The 21,245-nt window shown below is 46.4% G+C and overlaps 1 protein-coding gene across 1 annotated transcript in view; it reads right to left on the bottom strand.

The window, feature by feature from the left end:
- Positions 1-19,872, bottom strand: part of LOC126203533 (D-xylose transporter) — a 385,124-nt gene extending 365,252 nt beyond the window's left edge. Inside the window, exon 1 of the mRNA XM_049937858.1 lies at positions 19,802-19,872. The gene's annotated coding sequence lies outside the window, so the exon portion shown is untranslated. The remainder of the gene's footprint in view (positions 1-19,801) is intronic.
- Between the last annotated feature and the right edge of the window lie 1,373 nt (positions 19,873-21,245).

Below are 21,245 nucleotides of genomic sequence, written 5' to 3' on the forward strand. Positions count from 1 at the left end.
TGTATCGTTGCCACGGTAGATGGCGTTGACGAATGGAAGTTTCTCTGACCACGCGCCGTGTGTTTCCTGTGTATTGCGGGTGACAGGGGCAGTAGCAGTTCTCATGCACGATACACGTAACCCTACTGTGGTTTAGATCATGTTGACGAGCCACCTGCCTGGAGCTTGTGCTAGGGTTCGTCTCAATATCCTGTAGGACTCGGTCTTCCAAATCTGGTGTACGCACAGTCCACCGCCTCCCTGCACGTTCATCTGTCTGGAAGCACCGATATCACACAAACGCGCAAAAAGGGCTTGCAGTAGTGTGTGACATGGTTGGTGTCTGTGAGGGTGCTTGGTTTGGAAAATTTTGGAAATTTGTGGTAAAGTCTTATGGGACCTAACCGCTGTGGTCATCGCTCCCTCACACTACTTTATCTAACTTAAACTAACTTACGCTAAGGAAGACACACACACACACACACACACACACACACACAGACACATGCCCGATGGAGGACTCGAACCTCTGACGGGGGGAGCCGCGCGGACCTTGACAAGGCGCCTTAGACAGCGCGGCTACCCCGCGTGGCGTACTCGGTTTAGTAAATCCGTGCTGCCTCTCGAACGTTTCTGTCTGCTTAGCCGTGCACAAACACCATCTCTGCTTGCCCCCTACATGAGTACTGGACCCTTCCGCTGCTTACACTACGAAGCGTGAATCACACAGCCTACACCACACAAGGAAGACGCGTCAGCCGGCAGCGGTGGCCGAGCGGTTCTAGGCGCTTCAGTCCGGAACCGCGCGACTGCTACGGTCGCAGGTTCGAATCCTGCCTCGGGCATGGATGTGTGTGATGTCCTTAGGTTAGTTAGGTTTAAGTAGTTCTAAGTTCTAGTGGACTGATGACCTCAGATGTTAAATTGGGGTTGGGTTGTTTGGGGGAAGAGACCAAACTGCGAGGTCATCGGATTAGGGAAGGACGGGAAGGAAGTCGGCCTTGCCCTTTCAAAGAAACCATCCCGGCATTTGCCCGGAGCGATTTAGGGAAGTCACCGAAAACCTAAATCAGGATGGCTGGACAGGGATTGAACCGACGTCCTCCCGAATGCGAGTCCAGTGTGCTAACCACTGCGCCACCTCGCTCTGTAGATGTTAAGTCCCATAGTGCTCAGAGCCATTTGAACCATTTTGGGGACGCGTGGTGTGGTCAGAGGAACTGTCATTCGTCAGACCCATCTACGGTTGCAACGATACATTTCTGGACACATGTTCATAGGGCCTTTTCCTGCCATTTCCAGTCCCCGTGTGTGCCTGTGTGTGTGTGTGTGCGTGTGCGTGTGTGCGCGTGCGTGCGCACTACCTGGATGTGTACAGACCATGCAGGCGAATAGCTACTGCTGTAGCAGACGTCAGTTCACATCATTTTGTTTTATCGACTGGACGAATGATGTTGAAGCACTTTTCAGGAAGACACTGTCACAAGGAGGCACCACGAATTTGTAATATTTTTACCTTTACCGCTTTTATAAAATTTTTGTGGAATTATTCTAACGATTTTCGAATAACTTCCGGGAATTCAGCCAGTTAACACTTTCAGCTACCGCCGATATTTCGGCGGGAGAACACCCCTCCATTTTCAAGGCAAACTGCAACGTACAGGCGGCGTACATGCAAATTTAAAATCTCGGTACTCGGACTGAAGCAGAAGAACACACACACTGAACACTAGTGCCACCAAAGATGACCAAAGTCGGAGCTATCGATAGTGAGACTACGAATTCGCAAGTAAGGTAGCATTGACTCTGTCTCTCTGTTTTTTGACAAGGGAGAGAGCCGGATTCCAAACAGAGTTCAAACAGAAACCTCCATCCCTGTTAACGAGGTTGCTCGCTAATTTAATCTCAACTTCCTCCCTAATAACACTGTCCAAATAGTTGGACGTGCATGCCAATATTTCGGTGTTATTATATAACATGGGGTGACCAGTATCCAAGCAATGTTCAGCAATAGCAGATTTATTTGGCTGCTGTAATCGTGTGTGCCGTTTATGCTCAGTACATCGGTCCTCCACGGTCCAAATAGTTTGACCAATATGTGCCATGCCGCAGCTACAAGGAATACGATATACACCCGCCTTACGCAGTCCAAGATCATCCTTAACGGAACTCAAAAGTGCTCTAATTTTAGATGGAGGTCGGTAAACACATTTCACATCGTATTTCCGTAAAATACGACCGATCTTGTTGGACGTGTTTCCTACGTAAGGGCAAAAAGGCAGTAGACTTTAGTGTTGACTCAGAATTATCATCAATCACCCGATGTACAGTTGGTCGATAGCGCAACACACGTTTAATCTGGTTATAGTGATAACCATTTTGACGAAATGTAACTTCAAGATGGGACAGCTCAGCTGGCAAAGTCTCAGCGTCAGAAACGACATGTGCCCTGTGTACCAAGGTACTAAGTACCCCTTCACGCTGAGCCGGATGGTGACAACTGTTAGCCTGTAAGTATAAGTCGGTGTGAGTACGTTGCCTGTAGACTGCATGTCCCAATGATCCATCATCCTTCCTCCTAACCAACACGTCAAGAAAGGGAAGGCAACCATCCTCTTCCACCTCCATCGTAAAACGAATGTTCGGGTGGATCGAGTTCAGATGCTCTAGAAAGGCATTAAAATTCTCCCTACCATGAGGCCAAACAACGAAGGTATCGTCAACATATCTAAAGAAACAGGCGGGTTTCAAAGGCGCCGACTCCAATGCACGTTCCTCGAAGTCTTCCATAAACAAATTTGCGATCACAGGAGACAACGGGCTACCCATCGCAACCCAATCTGTCTGCTCGTAATGCTGGTCATTGAATAAAAAGTAAATGGATGTCAACACATTCCGGAAGAGATTAGTTAATTCAGCACCAAACCTAGCTTCAGTTACCCGCCACGAATCAGACAGAGGAACACGAGTGAAGAGAAAGACCACATCGAAACTCACTAAAATATCAAAGACATTCAACCGCAGTCCCTCCAAACGACGTAAAAAATCAGCTGAGTTCCTGAGGCGGAAAGGAACCCCTTCCTTGTGAACGTCATATAACCTAGGAGGAACGCCACTATAGGTGTTAAGACTGTTGATAGTGTCCTGCGACAAACCACTTTTCTTCAAGAGGCTGTTGGGCTTTCTCTCAACGCTTTTTGTAGAGTCAGCATCGATTCTGCGATACGCAGAATCAGACAGTAAACGTTGCATCTTTTGTACATAATCCTGTTTATTTAAAACAACGGTGGCATTGCATTACAGGTTTTAAATTTGTATGCACATCGCCTGTCCGTTGCAGTTTGCCTTGAAAGTGGCGGAGTGTTCTCCCGCCGAAATACCGGCGGTCGCTGAAAGTGTTACCTGGCTGAATTCCCGGAAGTTATTTGAAAGTTATATACGCCAGGTGAAACTCAGGTCTCATATTCTTACGATGGAGCTTTTCACCTTGTAAACGCGTCAATTTTAGTGATTTTGCAGCACGAAGGTGGCTGAACCCACATTTTAACACTGAATTATAACAATCAAGAGGTCAAATCCACTATGGATAAAATCAGTAATTACGGGTAAGTGAGGCGCAACCTCCGGACTGCAGTTGGGGAGTGCTGTATAACTGTGACAGCGACGTCCGCTGAGTGCTGCGTGCCAGAGCGCGCTGCCGCCGCCAGCCCTCAGCTGCTGACCGCCTCCGAGGCCCCGCCCACGCTGTCGCCGTAAACAGCGCCGCGCGCGCTGCCTTTCGTAATGAACTGCAGGGAAACGCCGACCCATCTGGAAGCTCAAGGTCAGCCGGACCAGTCGCTACTTCCCCGTAGTTAACGCAACACCTGACACCTGTGAGCGGCGACGTCCACGAGCACGGAATTTGATGGCGATTAAAATTCCCGGCAAGTGGTCCTGTCGCGCGCACCTTGACTTTTCTGCTCGGCCGGTGACGCTCTCGGTCGGAAATAGAGACCACAGATGACGTTGTAGACGTTGTGCCATGTCGCATACTACCGTTTCGTTCTGTTCCTGACACGTACGGGCGTCCTCATAGCCTGGCAAGGTGGGACACTTGCTCCTCCATCCTGAAATCTCTGGCATTTCTACTGATACGTTTTTGCTACCCTACTAAATCGTGGGTTTAGCATTGCAGACCGCAGCGGGTACAGTGTTTTTTAATAGTTTATTTCACTTCATCCAATTTTTTGCCTGATTATTATTTTTTTCCTATTCAAGAGGATTTTCTCAATTGCTCTGACACGCCCTTCTAAACCCGCAGGGCAGGACTGGTAGTTTAAGTTGTGGAAAGGGCCAAAATAAGCGGCTGTTACACTCGAACATACAACCTTTTATTTCTTCATTCGAAGAGCCAAGAACTAAAAAAAAAAAAATTAAAAAAATAAAAACACAGCTTTAGTTTTGGAACTTAATTAGCGGCTGAATGCGCCGTACAATCTCATGCGTTAAGTGCAAGACCACTTTAATTTAAAAACGGCTGAAAGCCAGTAACTTAAAGCTCAACCAAAATCAGAAATTTAAAAGGCAAAGCCTTATCTTAAAACAGTTCCTTAATTAGGCTGAAGGCCCAAAGAATCTGTCACTTTAAGAGCAAACACATTCAAATTCTGCTGAAGGCCCAACACTTCAATAACTTTCATTTTAAAAATGCCAAAGGCTTTACGTAGAACAGTCCTTTAATTAGGCTGAAGACCCAAACCATCTGATGCCTTAAGGGCAAAAAAACTTTAATTTAAAAACCGGCTAGAAACCATACGAGTACAAACAAGAAGAACAAACAAGAAAAGGCAGTACACTCAAGGGCGCTCATACGTTCTGAGGGTCGGCCTGTAATTCAAACACTAACGATCGCTTAGGTGAGAGAGGCAGTCGGACCAACCGTTCACGATCCAACGACAACACATCCGACCGACAGTCAACGGAGCCACTGACAAGATAGCTATCACTTCACCCAACCAGCACACAACAGGGAATTCAATGAAACAACGTAGAAGATATTAGCGCCCACAACCAATCATACACGGAGCTGTCAAACTACACACCATGCTGAACAGCGACAACTAGATGAGGAAAATACACTGCCTGAATGTACGTCAATGGCCAGCGCAGGTAACTGGAACGTTAATGGTCACAAGGCAGAAGATGCCGCTGGTGCACTTCAATTTAAATAACCAAATACAGTGAAACTCCACCGGAGGGTAGCTGAAATTTGCCAACTTGAAAACACACTTTGTTGCTCGCGGGAATATCCCAACAGCCGACAGCCGGCCGCGGTGGTCTAGCGGTTCTAGGCGCGCAGTCCGGAACCGCGCGACTGCTACGGTCGCAGGTTCGAATCCTGCCTCGGGCATGGATGTGTGTGATGTCCTTAGGTTAGTTAGGTTTAAGTAGTTCTGAGTTCTAGGGGACTGATGACCACAGATGTTAAGTCCCATAGTGCTCAGAACCATTTAACCCAACAGCCGACAACGAACTGCAAACGACACAAGGTGAACAGTCGTGACTTGCTGGTAGATTAAGTCAAAACTCAACTTTCACGTCCAGTATCGGTGAGCCACGAACGTCGTAGCAATGGGAACAGCACCGCATACCCTGACATCTCATAGAGGCCGCCAGCAGGCCTGGCCAAACTACGCTCCGTGGAGTTTTCCTCGCTGCTCCACGTCAACCGACCAACTCCCAGGCCCGGAAGTGGTGAAAGGACCAAGTATACGTGTGCCGATGAGACGACCAACCAACGGTCGTCCTGCACCAATCTCCCTCCGTCGGACAGTTCATGTGTGTCGCCAGCGGTTGGCGAGCACAGGCTGTCGGCGCCTCACCTGCGCTCCGTCAGCCCTGTCGCTCCAAAGGTGATACGACAGTGCACTTAACGTACGCGATACTGCTGCCGGTCACGGGCAAGTAAGGCAGGAAGTTAGTGATGCCCGTAAATGGAATAAGAAAGCGAGGCGGCAGTACCGTAATAGAAGATGACAAACAATAAATGGGATATACGCGAGCAGTGCACTGCTCACTCTGGTTTTGTTTCCTTTTCATATTTTTTGTTTTTAGTGACAAACTAACTTTATCGGTATATGAATGAAAATATATCTTGTGAATAGCTTCTCGAATCTTCTTCACCTTGAAACTTTCCTCTACGGGACAGACATCGCTACATGGGCTGTTGCAGTTTCAGCGACAACTGCTGGCCGGGTGGGCTTCCTGACGCCAGGGTTCACTCGTCAAGTGGCAGGGTAACCACAAAGCTCCGGGCTCCGACTGCGTCCTCATCCCACTCCTCAAACACTTTCCCTCTCCTGCCGTATCCTACCTAGCAAGGGTTCATAATGCCTGCTGGAAACACACATACTTCGCCTTAGCGTGGAAAACTGCGAAGGCCGTCACCCTATCCAAATCTAATAAAAACCTTCTCCTTCCCGAAAGCTACCGGCCCTTTTCTCTCCTAACTGGCCTAAGTAAAATCCTAGAATTAAAATTCCTTCCTCCCCTCAGTCAGTTCCTGACTGAAAACAATATCCTAATTCCTGAACAGTTTGGATTCTGCGCTGAGCATTCGACTATCCAAAAGTCCCTCCGTTTGGTAAAACATGTTTGTCTGGCCAGGACAAGAAGGGAAGCAACAGGAGCAGTGTTCCTGGACAACAAAAAAAAAAAAAAAAAAAAGGCTCTAAGCACTATGGGACTTAGAGCTCATCAGTCCCCTAGAGCTTGGAACTACTTAAACCTAACTAACCTAAGGACATCAGACACATCCACGCCCGAGGCAGTATCCAAACCTGCGACTGTAGCAGTCGCGCGGTTCCGGACTGAAGCGCGTAGAACCGCTCGGCCACCGTGGCCGGCATTCCTGAAGAAGCATTTGACCGCATCTGGCACGATAGCCTAATCTACAAACTACATCAGATAGGGTGCCCAGTTCACTGAACTGAATCGTTGACTCCTTCCTGACAGGACGTCAGTTCTCCGTAAGGAACGGAGACCAGACACGACGGATTGTGGCAGGAGTCCCGCAAGGTTCGGTTTTAGGCCCTGTCCTTCATACCACGCATACGAATGACATCCCTAGGCAGATTGGCGGAGAGATCGCTCTCTACGCGGATGACACAGCCCTGTACAGAAGCAGTCGCAGTCTCCTTCTTATTCACCGCCACCTGCAACAACATCTCGATAAGATAACGCAGTGGAACAGGCACCTCCCCACCGCCGCAAACAAAGGCTGCGCCCTCTTCTGTAAGTTATATCCCCTGCTGAAAGGCGACGGAATAACCATTCAGCGCACACTCCTCCTCTGGCCCCAGCTCATACTTCCAGTCATCCTGTATGGCTCGAAGTTATGGACTGTGGCGTCAGACACAGCAGTATCTAGACTACAACGTCTCCAGAACAATGTTTTCCGTGTCATCTCAGGCGCTTGCAGATACGTCCCCAACTCACATATAAGTGACTTTCTAGGCCAACGCACCATCTGCACACTTATTTAAGACAAAGCCACAAAATGTTACGAAACAAAGCAAACTTCGCCCCACTTTCTCATTCAAAATTTAGGAAACGAACCACCAGAAGCTTCTCACAGACGCCCAAAATTAACCTTTACAACTCTCGTTAGGGAGCAATAACACATACGAGGGTCACTCCAAAAGAAATGCACACTATTTTTTTTTAATTGCATCTTTTATTCTACATGTTTGAAAGTTTTACAGTGTGTAAATACATACTTTAGGAACAATATTTTCATTTCTCCACATTATTTCCATCCCGCTCAACTGCCTTACGCCATCTTGGAACCAGCTCCTGTATACCGGCAGCGTGCACAAGAGAGTCATCATCTACAAACCTTGTTCCACGAAGAGAGTCTTTCAGTTTCCCAAAGAGATGATAATCACATGGAGCCAAGTCAGGACTGTAAGGCGGGTGTTTCAGTGTTGTCCATCCGAGTTTTGTGATCGCTTCCATGGTTTTTTGACTAACATGTGGCCGTGCATTATCGTGCAACAGCAAAACATCCTGCTTTTGCCGATGTGGTCGAACACGACGTAGTCGAACTTTAAGTTTCTTTAGTGTCGTTACATATGCATCAAAATTTATGGTGGTTACACTTGGCATGATGGCCACAAGCAAGTGTACTTCGGAATCGAGAAACACCATACCCATAACTTTTCCAGCAGAAGGTATGGTTTTGAATTTTTTTTCTTGGGTGAATTTGCATGATGCCACTCCACTGATTGCATCTTCGTCTTTGGTGAAAAATGATGCAGCCATGTTTTAGCACCTGTCACAATTCTTCCAAGAAATTCATCTCCACCATATTCGTACTGTTCCAAATGTTCGCTGCATACCGTTTTTCTTGTTTCTTTGTGAGCCACTGTCAACATCTGGGAACCCACCTGGCACAAACCTTTTTTAACGCCAACACTTTCAGTATTCTGCAAACAATTCCTTCCCCTAACCCAACGTAGAATGACAATTCGTTCTGTCAGAGTCACCAATTCGTTAACTCTCTGCACATTGTGTGGAGTGTGTGCAGTACGAGGCCTGCCGCTGCGAGGACAATCCTCAATATTGCCCACCGACTAACTGTACTGCGATCGACAGCAGCATCTCCATACACCTTTTTCAACCTCTTGTGGATGTTTCCCACTGTCTCGTTTTCACAGCACAGGAATTCTATGACAGCACGTTGCTTGTGACGAACGTCAAGTGTAGCAGCCATTTTGAAGACATGGCGCCACTCACGAGAATAGGTTGAACTAAGTTTGAAAACAAGCGGGAAGTATGTATCTACACACTGTAAAACTTTCAGACATGCAGAATGAAAACAGTGTTTTTACAAAAATAGTGTGCATTTCTTTTGGAGTGACCCTCGTACATAACACACAGCCAGTTCACAACCCCAACCCCTCAACTTCTCGTGAAACCCTAGGGCATTCTTAAGTCAGACGGACACAGCCCAGTGGTACTCCATACGCAACCAAAACAAACATAGCCTCGTCGCGCCAGCGTTGCCTCTGGGACGGGATCTGCGTACCCAACCACCTGCGACTAGAGCAAACCTCAAGTTCGAGTGTGGAAACATTTTCTAAACGAGTACACAGGAGACTGGTATCGACCCGGTGGTCAGTGGGAAACCGCGTCCAGTGCGTCGCCGTCAACCCGCGCCAGGCTCGCCGCCACAGATCCCAGGATGTCCTGGCGGGTTTCCTGAATAACTTGTTGAATACCCTGGAGGAAATCGTGAGAAAGATCCAATTCCGGACCGTTGGATGAAAATGATGGCACTCTTAATCATAAATAATAACACAGGAGAGGCGCTCGGCATATGATAATGAAATATGCTTACCGTTCCGATACCGTATCAGAAATATATGTTTCGGGATACCTACCATAAAAGTTGTGTAATTCCTGTAAAATTTAGTCCACCAGGATCTACATGTTCACAAAATCATCAAATCAGCTGTAAACTGGAAATTTCTGAACCTCGCGCCTTCTCAGATACATGTCTTCGGACGTCGACGCTGAACCGTGGATTTTACTTTCAAAACCTTTTCTTAAGAACTTAGCCGGCCGCGGTGGCCGTGCGGTTCTAGGCGCTACAGTCCGGAACCGCGGGACTGCTACGGTCGCAGTTTCGAATCCTGCCTCAGGCATGGACGTGTGTGCTGTCCTTAGGTTAGTTAGGTTTAAGTAGTTCTAAGTTCTAGGGGACTGATGACCACAGCAGTTAAGTCCCATAGTGCTCAGAGCCATTTTTTTTAAAGAACTTACTTTATGTACTAGCGATTCAACAATAACATTAACACATGTAATCACACTATGTGAGCGTGGAAGTAGTTGCCAATGGGTAACTGAGGAAAACAATTAAATTTCTTTCAACAAATGGAAATTTTATTCCTAAAAGCCCTTTTTTTAAATTTAAAATTATAATCAGAAAGCACCCTCTAAATATCAAGTTACAATTTATTCAGAGGCAGAAAGAACCAATTTTGACAGTATGAGCTTTCGGGCTGAGAACGTTGCCGCTCCCTTTTGACACGGCCATAGTCACGACCGCTCACAACAACCTCTGAAAGACTACACTGGTGCAAATCTGGAACACACCGGATTACTTTAAACTAAAAATTTTGACAACTTACAGAAGCACATAAGCTATGCACCCTGTAGGAGCGATAGAAATGGTACAAAACAATAACATTAAAAAAATTAACTTGCCACCGAAGGTGCAACTTGATTAAAAAAAACTCTTAACGGTGGAAGGGTGGCAACTTCTTATACTAAAATGACCATTTAAATAAAAAACCCATGAAATGCAGTCTTACATAAAATATACAAACATGCTCTACATTACACATATACCGCCTCTCAAGATGATAGGCAAAATAAAAGCATATTTCAGGAATTCGGCCGTTACACTTCAAGTAATAAATTCGTTAACACCGAATCCGACAAACATGACAGAGGCAGCTATTAACGTATGGCAGACCGACAGACAGACAGAGAGACAGACACTAACTGCCTAACAAATGCGGACGGGAGACAGACGAGCAAGCTGGGGACGAGAGACTGACCAAGAAAACAAGTAAAATTTAACAAGTAAATGAAACAACATATCACGAATCACTTAACTTCTAATAAACTGCGATGTCTGGCGAAGACCTGGCGCAGCACAAACAAAACGCTCTCCCGAACCGTCTCACGGCGTCGCAGCTCGCAGCGGCCAGACCGATGTCGTGGGTTGGCTCCTGTTGCTCTCGTGTCGGCTGCGAAGCTATACGGCGCGGCCTACTGGACTGACATGGTGACATGCGCCGACGCTCAAGGCGGACGAGCCATCTTGTGTCTCAGTGCGCGACCGACCAACCGATCGATCCAACCGCCAAAGACCATTGCCTGAGCAACTCGAGCAGACTGACGGCCTAACACATACTAGCACTCCGGACGGCAGACTGCCGCACACTGACCCGGCTGACCAACTGACCAGACTCACCGACTAGCGAGCTCTTAGCGCCCCTTAAATGCACGTGAACAGGATACGTCTCCGCTTTCCCAGCAGAGGGAGACACCAAAGCTGCGATTGCTACAGCGGCGCCACCGCCAGAAATGGAGGGCGACTATTTCACACTACGCGCTGCGGCGCGCTCTTCGAAACAATAAATTTTTACCACGGCTCAGACGCAGTGATAGCTACCGTGTTTCCAACGGACAAGACGCAAATTCGCGGCGTTCCCAAGCAGCAGAGAACTCCGTTTCCAAGTTCTGTGTAAGACGGCTTCACAGCAGGCGTACCGAGTGGGGAATGGCGTAAACGAGGAAATCGATCCTGTGGCGAGTGCGTGGAGGAATTATAGTCCGTGTCGTATTAGAGAAGAACTAGCTCAAGTTGCACATCAGGTTATATCATTTTTCCTCTTCCAATAGTTATGCTAGGAATTCTGATTGTACAGGCGCTCCGTCTGATAACACAAAAACTAATAAATTCCACGACAAATGTACATTTTCTGCAACAATGGCAAGAACGTCCCATCCAGCAGTATGCATGCGGTATCTACACTTTCATAGAACGCTAAAGAATCTGCAACCAAGTCCGTTCAAAGATTTAACAAGCTGCCTCTATACGTCGTCTACCGTAACCTGTATGGGACGACTATAATGTTTGATAACGGCACCACGCGAAATTGTTCTACCTGACGTCGACATAAAGTTTTTGCTGCAACTATGAAGTATTCTTTTCTTACACGACCATCCACGAAAGGGGGAAGTGGATTTGTCAAATGTGGTGTAATTTTGTAGGTTATTCGAGCGGCACCTTCACTTGATTGTTCTTCCCTTGTCCCTTCTTTTCAGAGAGCTTCTTTTCAAGTTTTAAAACCTGTTGTACACGCTCAAATCCTTCACATTTTCCATTTCCGTATTCTTTGGCGTGGTATGACGTGACGGGTGTTCATCCTATGGGCCGTCGGGCGCGTGTAGTCTGGTGTTTCAGCGGATATTTACAGTTTCCTTCTTGCGTTGTCTAACTGGAGTCAGCCCAAAGAGACACTAAGACACAAAGGAACGGAAGACATTAGCTGCCAGTGGACGCTGATTTATATCAAAGGGGTAAGTTGAAAATTTCTACTAGGATTAGATTCGAACCCAGGTCTCCTGCTTACTACAAGATTCTGTGACCACTACGCCATCCGGACACAACGGTCGCCACAACCGCACGGACTACCCGAGCACGACTCCAGTCCGACGTGAATTCTCAACTTAGAGGACACGCTGCTGATGTTGTGCCCCTGCTCGTTAGCCTCATCAGTCGCGGCATCTCGCCGATTGTGTAACAACTCGAGCCTGGTGTGCATCTCCGCTGAACGGATCATTGGTCATCATCGCCTTAGTCAATTATGTGGTCTCTGACCTTTCTCACATGTCCGAAAAGACACCATATATTATTAATTGAAAAGCGCACAATGTGCAAAGAGAAATTACAAATGAAGCCAGTTTTATAATAGAGCTAGTTTGATAATCGAGGTTTTCATTTTGCAGTTTTCAGCGTAGTATCTCTCACAATGTTTCTTACACAAATCACAAACACAGTCTTCGTTCGGCTGGTGAAATCTCTTGATTTGGCAGAATCTGTGGTGAAATCGATGCGTGACGTAACGCGTTACTACGTGTCGTAACTTGTAGTTTGCTTGTTTCCATTCGTCCGTCATTATGGCGTCTGTGGAGTAGAAATAGGGCCAGATGGCTCTGTACTTCTCGGTGAGGGTTTGACGTCCATTTTCGTCGGGCTTGCTATTTTGATGTCGTCGATGAAGTAGTTTGCCTTGGTTAATACACATGTTAGCCTGGAGGGTGCTGACTTCCCGATGCCTAGAACCCTCTTCATGTAAAGAGATTTGACTTTTTCTATTGTTATCAGGTCGCTTAGGGTGAGTTTTTCCCATATGATGCTGAGCCCATAGGCAGCTATTGGGGAAATGGCTGACTTGGACAGTAACATTGCTGTATTCAGTGATATTTGTTGAGGCTGTTGGATCTGGTAGATGGCTTTTATTGCTACAGCAGCTCTTTCTTTGACATGGTTACTGAAGGATGACAAGGTGGTTTGCAGGGTGAATCCAAGATACTTGAATTTTGGTACTACCTCTAAAAGTTTATTGTGCAGAGTCATTGTATTTATGGAAGAGTGTTTCCCTCCTTTCCTAAAAGAAGTTTGTTTGGTTTTGTTGTGGTTTATTTGTAATCTGTTTCTTTTCGCCCACGATGTGGGCCAGTTGAGGACCTCTTGGAGTTCTTCTGCATTTTCTGAGCCTATTGCCAAGTCGTCTGCATAGAGAATAAGTGATGCAGAGGTGTCCCTGATTATGTCTGTGACGTCTGCGTTCATGATTTTGAATAACGTTGGGCTAATTGGATCTCCTTCTAGAACTCTGTTTGTCTAGATTATGTTGGTGGATATTGCTATGCTGTCTGATATTTGGATATTGTTGTATCTGAGGATATTGTGATTGCCAATGGGTGTGTGGCTCCCATCAGATGTTTGTGTTTTTGGACTAGTCTCGCTCTGTCGATGAGGTTAAAGGCTTTGTGGTAGTCCACAGACACCACATACACAAGAAGATACTTCTCATTGTGTCTCTGATCAGACGCCCAGTTTTTTTCCCGTTACAAAAAAAAAAAAAATGGTTCTGAGCACTATGGGACTTAACATCTGTGGTCATCAGTCCCCTAGAACTTAGAATTACTTAAACCTAACTAACCTAAGGACATCACACACATCCATGCCCGAGGCAGGATTCGAACCTGCGACCGTAGCGGTCACGCGGTTCCAGGCTGAAGCGCCTAGAACCGCACGGCCACACCGGCCTGCTTTCCCGTTACAAACAAAATTAAATTTGAAGCGGAATTTTACGTGGCCATGCGACAGCTCGGTCTAGAACTACTGCAGAGCGATATTCGTTTTATCGGTATGCGTAAACAGGGAGGGCCAGTAAAATACCGAGAGTAAGCTAGAGGTCTGGCAGTGACCGAGCACCGCTGCCGCACGCCGCTATCAGTCAGTGCCGTCCAGAGACGCGCAGTGGCTCAGCAGCTGGTCTACGGGTTACTCCTCGTGCTTTACTGTGCCTGGTAATACGTGTCCATAAAATACCGCACAGGACTAATCTGGAAACGCTCTGTCGAATGGGCACGTATAATTCCGATTTGAAAATCATCTTCTTTGTAACGGGAAACAAACCGACGCCTTCCGTCGACTCTGGGTGTCACATGAAAGACATGGCTAGCAGTATTTGTTTGAGCTGACCCCAGCTACACTTGGCAAAAACGAAGCTGCAGATATCTGCTGAAGAACCGGAGAAAATGCGCCTGATGATTCTTAGGACAGGCACCCTGTGTAGTGCCTTACTAAAACGAACTTCCTGAAAACTTCAGGGTCTTACGTTCCACTAATGGTTTTGAGAACCTTCCTTTCTGCGTAGCAGCATAAGGTTCCTGGCACTGCGACTCTCCGTTGCCGCTATTAGGTGGCACCGCTGTTAAAACTGGTTCTCCCCTATTTCACGGTTGGCCCTCTCCCAGCTTCGGATACCGATCGCCGTTTGTCTAAGTTCATTAATACGGTCTTCATTTATACAGATGGCTCTAAGACCAATGACAGTGTCGGGTGTTCTTTTATTGTCGGGGCACAGGGTTTCAAATACCGGCTCGATGGCCATTGTTCGGTCTTCACAGCTGAGCTATTTGCCACCACCATTCTGCTTATGTCATCTGCTCCGGTTCCCTGAGCGCCATCCAGAGCCTCAGTGATCCGTATCCGGTTCACCCTTTCGTGCACCGGATCCAACTCTCTCTTGAGCAGCTGGCGGACGACGGTTCTCCGTTTACCTTTATGTGGGTTCCTGGCCATGTCGGTGTCCCTGGGAACGAAGCTGCAGATGCCGCGGCCAAGGCTGCGGTCCTCCAGCCTCAGACAGCTTTTTGTTGTGTGCCTTCATCTGATTTTCGCGGCTGTGGCATGCCGATTGGTCTACACTTACTGAAAACGAGCTTCGGGCCTCGAAACCTCTCCCCTCGGCTCGGACGACCTCTTCGCACCCTTCTCGGCGAGAGGAGGTCGTTTTGGCCCGGTTACGGATTGGACACTGCCGGTTCAGCCACCGCCATCTGCTGACGGCTGCGCCGGCGCCGTTCTGCCCGTGTGGCCAAGTGCTGACGATACGCCACATTTTAACGTCCTGTCCGAATTTTAATACACTGCGCATTGACCTTGCCCTGCCATCTACTCTGGACGAAATTTTAGCGGATGACCCAGGAGCAGCTGCTCCCGTTCTTCATTTATCCACTTGACAAACCTGTCTAAGGACATTTGATTATGCTGTTTTCTTTTAATCCCTTGCCTGTTAATGTGTCTTTTATAGTGTTGTCCTTTTTAGTTGGTGTTTTAACATTGTGCCTCGCAGTGAATTCATAATTTCGTGCATGTCCGAAAGAACAGATTCTATCTTCTTATAGATAAGGCTTACCGCCATTGATCTTCTTCAGTGCGGATGCACTCACATTGCTCAAACTCTTACGGAAATCGGTAGATTGAATTCTGCGAGAATAAGTACAGCGGGCAGGGGCACTACAAATGTAGTGAGTGCTCAGTAAGTTGGAAATGTGGATCTCACGGGGAGGGTGCCACAGATAAGTATAAGTCCCTGCAGTCGCGCTATCCTGTGTTTTAGATGGCTCAGTCGGATAGAGTGTCTTCCCTGTAAGCATGAGATCCCGCGATCGAGTCCCGGTCGGGCCACACGTTTTTACTGTCAACGTCAACGCTTGTAAGCAGCTAATGGTCTGGATTTCATTGTAATTTCATTCTTCAACTGTGTTGTCTTGACCACACTGTGCGCGCGGAATCCCCCTCTCCCAACCACGCCGCAAATGTTCTGCTCGCGAGCAAGAACGTGAACAGGCACGAGCGACTGCGATAACAGTCCACTAGTTCTTTAGTCTTGCTCTGTAAGAAAGGCGAATGGTAGCACACAACCCGAGCTTCGGCTCTTGGAGGTATTTTTCAGGTAAGCGGCGCTAGTGCAGTGTGTGTGTGTGAAGCTGCCTCATTGCTGGCCTTCGCTCTCAGACGTCTTGCTGACGCCATCGAGAAAACCCTCCTGTTAAGTGCTGAGGAAAGGCAATCATTTACGAGTGGAAACATACTGAGTTAATGGTCTCCATTTCTTACTTGCGCTGTTAACTGACTTTCGGCCTATGAAATAATTGGAAAATTTAAAATTTCCCGGCGAACTGAATACTGAAAATTTTTTTTTTATATTTCGACTGGGCTAGACATGTTGGCCGGGCAAATGCCCAGTGCACAGGCCATTTATAAATGGGCATTTCCCCGTGGATTTGACCAAAATCTGGGCATTTACAAAAAATTCACTGATAGAAAAAAAAAATGGCTCTGAGCACTATGGGACTCAACTGCTGTGGTCATAAGTCCCCTAGAACTTAGAACTACTTAAACCTAACTAACCTAAGGACAGCACACAACACCCAGCCATCACGAGGCAGAGAAAATCCCTGACCCCGCCGGGAATCGAACCCGGGAACCCGGGCGTAGGAAGCGAGAACGCTACCGCACGACCACGAGATGCGGGCAATCACTGATAGAATGCGTAATTTACCAATTACATTAAGGGAATGGGAAGATACTCCGATGAAAAGTTAGTAAATGTTTACAGTTACCATTACAGTTGCCATTAATACTGAGAATGAAAGGAAAGAGGAGAAAAGGATTTTTTTTTTTTTTGTGCTGACAACCGCTTATCATTTGCATCTTCTAGGCGGTATAAAAAGCATTGTCCTTAGCTGATCGCTTTGTTATGTAATACAGTTTATAATCCGTGTCAAATCACTGAAAATTATATTATTATATTATTATTGAATATATTAAACAGCTGGCATGTGTTTCTTAGAGATAAATATATTCGTAAATGTTACACCGTTTCCAGTGAAAAAAAAAAAAACAGAAAAAATGGTTTATTGTCAGATGTAGCGACATTTGAAACAGATTATAGTTTTCTATTCTGCTCCTTTCCTTATCAATTTTCGTATGACTGCAATGCTGTGAAGATAAAATGAGAAAACTAACTTAAAAAAGATTTAATAACAAAGAATCTATGCCCAAGACACTGGAATTGTTCGATTCCTATGCTAGTCGATTCCTAGAGAAATCGCTATTGGTGCAATTGTGGAATTGGAATCGGTACGTGACACACCACTAACTAAAATAATTACGGATAAATTTTTTACTCAAATTTCAATTATTCTAAGTAAATATTAGTGCTATTGGTATTATTCCAAATAAGTAGCAGATAAAATTTTGAGTGGCTGGTAATTACATGTAATTCATGCGGTTCTGTGAGTTATTTAGTTAACTGGAATTAGAAGCACTGGTCTGACCATCTAACAGTCGTTCAAGTTCATGTTGTTGAGTGAGAAGCAACATAACCTCGTCTTTGTGTTATTTACAGTGTTGTAGACAATGGACTATTGAACAGTTACGAGATTGTTAAGAAAAACCACCTGTTTGAAACTTTTTCTGTTTAAAAAGGAAGGTAGTATGTTTTAAATATTGTTTTAAGGAATACTTACAGTCACATTCCAACAAAATGGAAAAGCATATCAAAAAGTGTTCAAGTGCCCTCAGAATTTGGAAAAAGTGCTTAAGTTAGGTATAGTGATTAAGAACAACTTCTTAATTTTTTTTCGATAGTATAGTGTAAGTAATAATACCACCAATAGACTAACTACTTAATATAAACTATTGTTTATTTCAAAAATTATCCTTAAAGTCGAGTGTCGTTTTTTTAATTATGTACTATCCCAAGAATTGGCCATATTAAAAATGTAAAAAGTTATGTTTCCAGTCAAATTTATTTCCCCTGGTAACCCTCCTCCCAAACAGCTTTTTCAACTGAGGAAGCAGTTTGCCAAACACTTTCTTCAATACAAAATATCAGCTTAAAATATATTGTAAGCGCCACTTATGAAGAAATCTTTAAAGTACATAAGCGTCTGGTGGTTTATCAATTTTAAAATCTTAAATATGTGTGCATTCATGCTCTATCGAATAACCAAACACGGAGAATAAAGCAAAAAAATGCAATTTCAGAATTAATCTATTGTTGCTATACATTTTGTTTTATTTTAAAACAGTATGCAACTAGCAGCTTTTCCAAATTCTCCAGTGATAAATAAATAAAAACCCAAATTCATCTCATTTGGGCTCATCCATTTGTCTGCCCAGAAATTCTTTATTGTGAACTATGATCTTTCTTACACTGCAAGAAGTGGCAGATGGATACTTAAAATGAGGAAATTTGGGAAAGTGTAAGGTTTAATAATTCCAGATCCTTTGCATTTTCGCCACCAAAAATTGTAGCTTCTCTATGGAAAAGAGACCTCTTTGTTCCAAAAGCCTTTCGGTAATAATCGTGGTGCCCTAAAAAATTAGCGCTTGTCCATTCCTGATCACTTCCTCAGCACAAATGCTGGCTCAGACAAGAAGAGTCTAGAATGACCTTCGAGGGTGAAGGGAGATACGACCGCTTCTTAGTGATTTGACAAAATACAGCATTCCTAAGTAAAACCGAGCGAGGTGGCGCACTGCTTAGACACTGGACTCGCATTCGGGAGAACGACGGTTCAATCCCGCGTCCGGCCATCCTGATTTAGGTTTTCCGTGATTTCCCTAAATCGCTCCAGGCAAATGCCGGGAGGGTTCCTTTAAAAGGTCACGGCCGACTTCCTTCCCCGTCCTTCCCTATTCCGATGAGACCGATGACCTCGCTGTCTGGTCTCCTTCCCCAGACAACCCAATCCCAACCCCATCCTAAGTAAAGAGATTATATCTGTGCTTGGTGAAAACTCCAAGTTCATTGTCGAATAAAATGGTTGAGCATTCTTTATGAAAATTTTCAGAATAAATGAACAACATAAGTATGTTTGAGAACCCGTTTAAGAGATCGGACTCCTCCCCCTCCCCTCGCCCCCCCCTCCAGCCTTTGACAAAATCTTGGCTACGTCCTTGGAGAGTGAGGTACACAGTACACAGTTCCAGCCCCGGTGGAGGAAGGGGAGAGGTGTAGACAGGCGTGGTGGTAGGAAGTGAATCCTGTCACGTCTGCTGAGACTGCCAAATTCAGAATAACATGCCGAGACCGTGGAGACACAGCATGAGACCAGGAAAAAAAAGATGACGTCGTTTCTAGGCGAGATACACGAAAAACACACCTGATAATGCTATTATTCTCCGAAACGCTTTGTGCATAAAATGGATAAAAAGCATTGCCTTTTATTGATTCAATTAGACTGTAAATCCTCGGAGAGGTGCATCTGGGTCGGCTGGAGCTAATAAAGAAATCAGTTGCATTTTTAATGTTTCTGATCTGCCGATGCACAGTGGCTGCTTGTATCACATTAATGTTGATTTTTGTTTAGGATCGTCCGTGTGCGTTTCCAGAACTGTTCCAAACAGGCTAACAAGTGTGAGTGTGGTTCTGTGTTCCGCAGTGAAAATTTTCATCAGTGCTGCGGGCGTAACAACAACTTGACCAGCGGTACAGCAAGAGCACGTGTTGAGCAGTATCAGAACACACGACTGAGGCGAAACGCGTCTCGCAAAACAAATCTAATGTTTATTCAGATGCATACAGACGGTCCTAATCTAAGAAAAAGGTAAAACAAGGGGTAGTACGAAGGCGAGACAAATCGCAATCGCCTGCTGTGAGGAGGTCTGGCTCACCGTGGCTGCTGCCCTGGGTCCGGAGCCTGGAGGCTGGAGGCTGGAGCCTGGAGGCTGGAGGCTGGAGGCTGGAGGCTTTGGCGCGCGCCGCCCGACTGCGGCCTCCGCTCCTGGCCTCTCCGGACTCTCCGCTGACGTCGGCCGCTCTGACGTCACACCACCTCCAGCGCCTGCGAAACCGCGAAATGCTGCCGACCGGTTTCTGACGTGCCGAGCCGGCGCCGCGCCGCCGTCCTGGAGCGAGCTGGAGCCCGACCACCGCTCTGGAGCAGCCCGGAGCCGTCCAGCGCCGAGAGCCTCCTGCACGCCTCCTAGACGCGCGCCTAGGGCACAACATGTGTCGGTGGGTCGCACACTCACACACAAATACAGTGTCCGCCAGAAGAAATGATACACACTGTAAGGAATGATGAGTATTTCTCATGTATTTATTTTACACTTAATAATTGATCTCACGTGTTGTACAACCTTCAGGTTAGCACATGGTTACTTCAAATGTTCAAAATGGTCACCGTCAGCGTCTATACACATAACAGAACGACGAGCGGTCGCCGCAACTGCGTCAGTCAATGCTCGTGTGGTGAGCGCTGCACATGTCGCTGTAATCTTCTGACGAAATTCCTTGGAAACCGTCGAACATTAATTCACGAATACAGACGGCACTCAGAACTGCCGAGCCCGAGCCTTGGTTGGAACTATGGCGTATTAAAGTAAACTTCGACAAGTTCTGTTTACACGCAGACCGAAACTACTGCGCAAACATTAACACAGTAGACAGATAACACTACATAAACGCCCAATACGTTTCCGAGAAAACGTCGGATACCTAGGTGTCTGGCTGGACCGGAAACTTAGATGGGGAGACCACATCGAGTACGTTGCCAACAGAGCGCACGCGAGGCTCAAACAGCTGTACCCAATGCTCAACACGGAAAGCACACTGAATAGGAAGGTGTCGAGGTCCATATACATGACACTGATTAGAGCTCTGATGACGCACGCAGCTCCCGTCTGGGGATACGCAGCTCCTACACGACTGAGCCGCCTGCAGATCATACAGAAGAAGTGCTACGAATCATTAGCAATGCTCCACGCTACACACGCACCGTGGATTTTCACAATGAAAGCCGCTTTGAAACCCTCAACGAAGTATTCAAAAAACACGCCACACGACTATACAGGAACTCGAGATACTCAATCCTTTCATCCTCACTGTGGGAAACTATGATCACAACCATAGGTGGAAGCATAAGCGGCCCAAGACAGTACTAGCTAGGGCATAACCACCTATGGCAAGCTAACATACAATAACAAGCGACAAACGTCGGTAAGCCCCGGCATATCAGCAACCTTGACTGGATATGCCAGCTGCTATTAAAGCCGACCAACAGGCTGCAGTAGGGAAACCGTCGAGCTCGCCCACTGACGCACAAACAAATCGCCA

This window comes from Schistocerca nitens, chromosome 9 (genome assembly GCF_023898315.1).
Source record: "Schistocerca nitens isolate TAMUIC-IGC-003100 chromosome 9, iqSchNite1.1, whole genome shotgun sequence".
NCBI lineage: Eukaryota > Metazoa > Arthropoda > Insecta > Orthoptera > Acrididae > Schistocerca > Schistocerca nitens.